Source organism: Hyla sarda, chromosome 1, assembly GCF_029499605.1.
Source record: "Hyla sarda isolate aHylSar1 chromosome 1, aHylSar1.hap1, whole genome shotgun sequence".
NCBI lineage: Eukaryota > Metazoa > Chordata > Amphibia > Anura > Hylidae > Hyla > Hyla sarda.
In genome coordinates this window covers 15,315,783-15,323,235 of record NC_079189.1, presented here as the reverse complement: position 1 = coordinate 15,323,235, position 7,453 = coordinate 15,315,783, and positions in this window count along the sequence as shown.

Below are 7,453 nucleotides of genomic sequence, written 5' to 3'. Positions count from 1 at the left end.
ATGTAACTGCTAAGACAAAGTCTCACTAGCAATGAGAGGCCTACACGATTTCCTGTCAGGAGAGGAGGAGAGGCTGGTGAGCTCCTGAGCCAACATCACACCGATAACGAGAGGACTACACAACTTCCTGTCAGGAGTGAGGGAGGAGTTGGGGAAGTTCCTGAGATAACCCCACACTGACAATGAGAGGACTACACAACTTCCTGTCAGGAGAGAGGGAGGATTTGGGGAGCTGCTGAGATAGCCCCACACTGACAATGAGAGGACTACACAACTTCCTGTCAGGAGAGAGGGAGGATTTGGGGAGCTGCTGAGATAGCCCCACACTGACAATGAGAGGACTACACAACTTCCTGTCAGGAGAGAGGGAGGATTTGGGGAGCTGCTGAGATAGCACTACACTGACAATCAGATGAGAGAGTAAGGAACCAAGAAGCTGCTCAGACACACCAAACTGATAGTGAGGGGACCATTTCCTGTCAGGAGCGAGGGAGGAGTCGGGGAGCTGGTGAGACAACATCACACTGACGATGAGAGGACTACATAACTTTCTGTCAGGAGAGAGCCAAGGAATTGCTGAGACATCATAATACTGGCAATGAAAGGACCATACAGGTTCCTGTCAGGAAAGAGGAAGAAGCTGGGATGCTGCCAACACACACCACACTGACAAAGAGAGGACTAAGCAACTTCCTGTAAGAAGAGAGGAAGGAGCCATGTAACTGCTATGACAAAGCCTTACAGGCAATGGGAGGCCTACTCAATTTCCTGTCAGGAGAGGCCAGGGAGTTGCTGAGACAACATCTCACTGAGAATGAGAGGCATACACAACTTCCCGTCAGGAGCTGCTGAGTCAACACTGCATTGACAGGAGAAAGGGAGGAGCCAAGGAACTTGAGACAACACTACACTGACAATGTAAGAACTACACAACTTCCTGTCAGAGGTGAATCATGCAAAGGCACACTGAAGCAAGTACAATTTGTGACAACACTATATTAGTCTTGGGGTGACAGTCTTAGTTAAATGCAATTTTCTGAAACTGAAGTGTCCCTTTAAATTCTACAGTGAACTTATGGACTTTGTTAATGCCAAAAAAAAAACACGTTTAAAACGTTCCATACTAAAAACCAAAACAAACAAACAAAAAGCGGTACCCACATGCTTAAAATTCGGAGACAAATGTATTGTAGAAATTTGTGTGACTCAAATCGCTTCCATACGACTGAATGAGGTGGTTTTGGCGGTAAACACATGGACTTCCACCAACCCCGATCCGGAGTATGAGACAGTAACAGAAACCTCTGTAACAAATCTCTCACATTTTGGCACCATCTATAAACAAGTCTACAAATGTCTCCTAATGGGAACATTCACCCTCCTGCCGACGCCGCGCTCTGCTGAGGAGAATTCATCATCGGCAGGTTCAGACTCCTGGTAAAGAATGTAAAACAACGTGTATGGGGCGTGAGGAGGAATGCGGGCGAGCTCCGACACGAGGCGTCTCCTGACCCACCGTACACATCTGCACAATACACATAAGGCTCTATTCACACTGCACTTCAAATGTATATTACAGAGATATGTCAGGCAGATGAGATATATCCTGATGGAGGCCAAAAAGACACCCTTTATTCCATTTATCTATCTCATATCTATCTATCTACTGTATCTATCTATCATCTATCTATCTACTGTATCTATCTATCATCTATCTATCTACTGTATCTATCTATCTATCTCATATCTATCTATATATATATATATCTCATCTATCTATCTCATATCTATCTATCTATCTATCTATCTACACAAAAAATCCAAATAAAAGCAGCACATCAAGCAATAATAGATATAGGTAGATTCGGGGTGCTCGCATAGTTGGAGCCTGGGTCCACCGGTTCCTTAATCCAAATATGAAAAATAGGATGCAGCACACCACAAATTGCAATCAGGAGTGTTGGTTTATTCCATAACGTGCAGAGGACAACGTTTCGCCAGCCTCACGCTGGCTTTCTCAAGAAAGCCAACGTGAGGCTGGCGAAACGTTGTCCTCTGCACGTTATGGAATAAACCAACACTCCTGATTACAATTTGCGGTGTGCTGCATCCTATTTTTCGTATCTATCTATCTATATCATATCTATCTATCTCATATCTATCTATATCATATCTATCTCATATCTATCATCGTCTATAAGACATCAATGGTTTACATTTGAATTCATTAATGGTAGTGAATGACTCTTGTAAAATGGACCAATGTTTATTCAAAATGTTTGCAATTGCACCTGACCTATAGCTATAGGTGGCTACAAATGCAATTCTAGATAGATCAGCTTTAGGTTTTGGTTTTAACAAATCCTCCCTTTTTGTTGCCCTTACATGTGTCATACTTCAATGAATTAATTCTCTGGGATAGCCGCTTTTCTTGAAATTGTTCATCATCCTAGTCAGGGCGGGTTCAACCCTATCCTCTAGACTAATTATATGTCTCGCACGTAGCAGCTGGCTTGTGGGTAATGATTTTACAATTGATCGAGGATGATGACTGTCGTATCTCAAGCAGGCATTACTATCGGTAGGTTTAATGTATAAATCTGTCTCTAGTTTACCATCTTTCACTATAACCATTGTATCCAGGAACTGTAAAGAAGTGCATGAAGATGTGAAAGTAAACTTAATATGTGAATCAATGGTGTTCAAAAAAAATCAAAAAAATCCTGCAGTTGTATTTGAGAGCCTGTCCAGATGAGGAAGACGTCATCTATGTATCTCCACCACTTCAGCACATGGCCGAAGTGGTGGGACACATAGATCGATGTCTCCTCTAGGGCCGCCATGAGCACATTGGTGTAAGTTGGCACCACATTCGTACCCATGGCGGTACCCGCTGTCTGTAAATAAAAAATGTTGTTGAAAGTAAAATAGTTGTTAGTGAGTACAGTGTGCAGTAGTGACAAAATAAATGATGTTTTTTCTTCAGAAAAATCAGCACCAATGGCTTTCTGTACAGCTCGGATACCCATATCGTGAGGAATAGATGTATATAATGAGACTACATCGAATGACGCCAAAATGGCGCCATATGGTAGATTAATTGATCGTAATTTAAGAAGAAAATCAGAGGTATCGTTAATATAAGAACGTGAGTTAGTGGCGTATGGTCGTAACACATGATCCAAAATAATTGAAATATGACTTGTGATGGAACCCCGCCCAGAGACAATGGGTCTTCCAGGGGGGTTTCTTAGGTCTTTATGTATCTTTGGTAAAAAGTACATAGTAGGTATTACTGGATATGGAACTATAAGAAACTCCAATAATTTATCATCATTGAGTTTTCACTCATGAGCATGTTTAACCTCCTGAGCGGTTATCCCGAGCGTGACTCGGGTTTCATTTTCCCTAGTCACGCTCGGGGTAGAATTGCAGAGTTCCCGGCCGGGCTGCACGATATATATCGCAAAAGTAATGCGATATAGCTATACGGCCCCCGGGAAAACATGCGATTATCTGCTCGGGTCGGCTCCCATGGCTGGGGCCGGCCAGAGCAGGTAAAGAAAAATACTAAAAGTCAGTGTTTCCCTACCAGGGGGCCTCCAGCTGTTGCAAAACTACAACTCTCAGCATGCCAGAACAGCAAAAGGCTGTCCGGGCATGCTGGGAGTAGTAGTTTCACAACAGCTGGAGGCCCCCTGTTAGAAAAACACTAAGCTAAGTGTAAAAGGAAAAAGGAGTAAAATAAAAAAAAACTTTTGCTTACCTAGTCCCGGTCCCTGAAGATGTCGTTCCCCTCCGTGCGGTCTGGTCCCTGCTCTCTTCACTATTCATCTTCTAGGACCTTTCCCTTTTCAGCCAATCACAGGCCGCAGTGGTGTAAAGCCTGTGATTGGCTGAAGGGGAAAGGGCTTGTTCTGCAGCAAATACACTAGGTATGAAATCTGCCGGCAAACCCAGTGTATCCTGCTGCAGGACAAGAATGTGACAGAGGGGGGAATGTTACAGAGGGGGAATGTGACAGAGGGGGAATGTGACAGAGGGGGAATGTGACAGAGGGGGAATGTGACAGAGGGGGAATGTGACAAGGGGGGGGGGGGGGTGACAAGGGGGGGGGGAATGTGACAGAGGGGGGGATGGGACAGATGGGGGAATGTGACAGAGGGGGAATGTGACAGAGGGGGAATGTGACAGAGGGGGAATGTGACAGAGGGGGGAATGTGACAGAGGGGGAATGTGACAGAGGGGGGAATGTGACAGAGGGGGAATGTGACAGAGGGGGGAATGTGACAGAGGGGGAATGTGACAGAGGGGGGAATGTGACAGAGGGGGGAATGTGACAGAGGGGGAATGTGACAGAGGGGGGAATGTGACAGAGGGGGAATGTGACAGAGGGGGGAATGTGACAGAGGGGGGAATGTGACAGAGGGGGAATGTGACAGAGGGGGGAATGTGACAGGGGGGAATGTGACAGAGGGGGGAATGTGACAGGGGGGAATGTGACAGAGGGGGGAATGTGACAGAGGGGGAATGTGACAGAGGGGAGAATGTGACAGAGGGGGGAATGTGACAGAGGGGGAATGTGACAGAGGGGGAATGTGACAGAGGGGGGGAATGTGACAGAGGGGGAATGTGACAGAGGGGGGAATGTGACAGAGGGGGAATGTGACAGAGGGGGGAATGTGACAGAGGGGGAATGTGACAGAGGGGGAATGTGACAGAGGGGGGGAATGTGACAGAGGGGGAATGTGACAGAGGGGGAATGTGACAGAGGGGGGAATGTGACAGAGGGGGAATGTGACAGAGGGGGGAATGTGACAGAGGGGGAATGTGACAGAGGGGGAATGTGACAGAGGGGGGAATGTGACAGAGGGGGAATGTGACAGAGGGGGGAATGTGACAGAGGGGGGAATGTGACAGAGGGAAGAATGTGACAGAGGGGGAATGTGACAGAGGGGGGGAATGTGACAGAGGGGGAATGTGACAGAGGGGGGGAATGTGACAGAGGGGGAATGTGACAGAGGGGGGAATGTGACAGAGGGGGAATGTGACAGAGGGGGGAATGTGACAGAGGGGGAATGTGACAGAGGGGGAATGTGACAGAGGGGGGGAATGTGACAGAGGGGGAATGTGACAGAGGGGGAATGTGACAGAGGGGGGAATGTGACAGAGGGGGAATGTGACAGAGGGGGGAATGTGACAGAGGGGGAATGTGACAGAGGGGGAATGTGACAGAGGGGGGGAATGTGACAGAGGGGGAATGTGACAGAGGGGGGGAATGTGACAGAGGGGGAATGTGACAGAGGGGGGAATGTGACAGAGGGGGAATGTGACAGAGGGGGGGAATGTGACAGAGGGGGAATGTGACAGAGGGGGGAATGTGACAGAGGGGGGAATGTGACAGAGGGGGGAATGTGACAGAGGGGGAATGTGACAGAGGGGGGAATGTGACAGAGGGGGAATGTGACAGAGGGGGGAATGTGACAGAGGGGGAATGTGACAGAGGGGGAATGTGACAGAGGGGGGAATGTGACAGAGGGGGAATGTGACAGAGGGGGGAATGTGACAGAGGGGGAATGTGACAGAGGGGGAATGTGACAGAGGGGGGGAATGTGACAGAGGGGGAATGTGACAGAGGGGGAATGTGACAGAGGGGGGAATGTGACAGAGGGGGGAATGTGACAGAGGGGGGAATGTGACAGAGGGGGAATGTGACAGAGGGGGAATGTGACAGAGGGGGGGAATGTGACAGAGGGGGAATGTGACAGAGGGGGGGAATGTGACAGAGGGGGAATGTGACAGAGGGGGGAATGTGACAGAGGGGGAATGTGACAGAGGGGGGAATGTGACAGAGGGGGAATGTGACAGAGGGGGAATGTGACAGAGGGGGGGAATGTGACAGAGGGGGAATGTGACAGAGGGGGAATGTGACAGAGGGGGGAATGTGACAGAGGGGGAATGTGACAGAGGGGGGAATGTGACAGAGGGGGGAATGTGACAGAGGGGGAATGTGACAGAGGGGGAATGTGACAGAGGGGGGGAATGTGACAGAGGGGGAATGTGACAGAGGGGGGGAATGTGACAGAGGGGGAATGTGACAGAGGGGGGAATGTGACAGAGGGGGAATGTGACAGAGGGGGGGAATGTGACAGAGGGGGAATGTGACAGAGGGGGGAATGTGACAGAGGGGGGAATGTGACAGAGGGGGGAATGTGACAGAGGGGGAATGTGACAGAGGGGGGAATGTGACAGAGGGGGAATGTGACAGAGGGGGGAATGTGACAGAGGGGGAATGTGACAGAGGGGGAATGTGACAGAGGGGGGAATGTGACAGAGGGGGAATGTGACAGAGGGGGGAATGTAACAGAGGGGGAATGTGACAGAGGGGGGAATGTGACAGAGGGGGGAATGTGACAGAGGGGGAATGTGACAGAGGGGGGAATGTGACAGAGGGGGAATGTGACAGAGGGGGAATGTGACAGAGGGGGGAATGTGACAGAGGGGGGAATGTGACAGAGGGGGAATGTGACAGAGGGGGGAATGTGACAGAGGGGGGAATGTGACAGAGGGGGGAATGTGACAGAGGGGGAATGTGACAAAGGGGGGGGGAATGTGACAGAGGGAAGAATGTGACAAGGGGGAATGTGACAGAGGGGGAATGTGACAGAGGGGGAATGTGACAGAGGGGGGAATGTGACAGAGGGGGGAATGTGACAGAGGAGGGAATGTGACAGAGGGGGAATGTGACAGAGGGGGAATGTGACAGAGGGGGGGAATGTGACAGAGGGGGAATGTGACAGAGGGGGAATGTGACAGAGGGGGGAATGTGACAGAGGGGGAATGTGACAGAGGGGGGAATGTGACAGAGGGGGGAATGTGACAGAGGGGGAATGTGACAGAGGGGGAATGTGACAGAGGGGGGGAATGTGACAGAGGGGGAATGTGACAGAGGGGGAATGTGACAGAGGGGGGAATGTGACAGAGGGGGAATGTGACAGAGGGGGGGGGATGTGACAGAGGGGGAATGTGACAGAGGGGGGAATGTGACAGAGGGGGGAATGTGACAGAGGGGGAATGTGACAGAGGGGGGAATGTGACAGAGGGGGAATGTGACAGAGGGGGGAATGTGACAGAGGGGGAATGTGACAGAGGGGGAATGTGACAGAGGGGGAATGTGACAGAGGGGGGAATGTAACAGAGGGGGAATGTGACAGAGGGGGGAATGTGACAGAGGGGGGAATGTGACAGAGGGGGAATGTGACAGAGGGGGGAATGTGACAGAGGGGGAATGTGACAGAGGGGGAATGTGACAGAGGGGGGAATGTGACAGAGGGGGGAATGTGACAGAGGGGGAATGTGACAGAGGGGGGATGTGACAGAGGGGGGAATGTGACAGAGGGGGGAATGTGACAGAGGGGGGAATGTGACAGAGGGGGGAATGTGACAGAGGGGG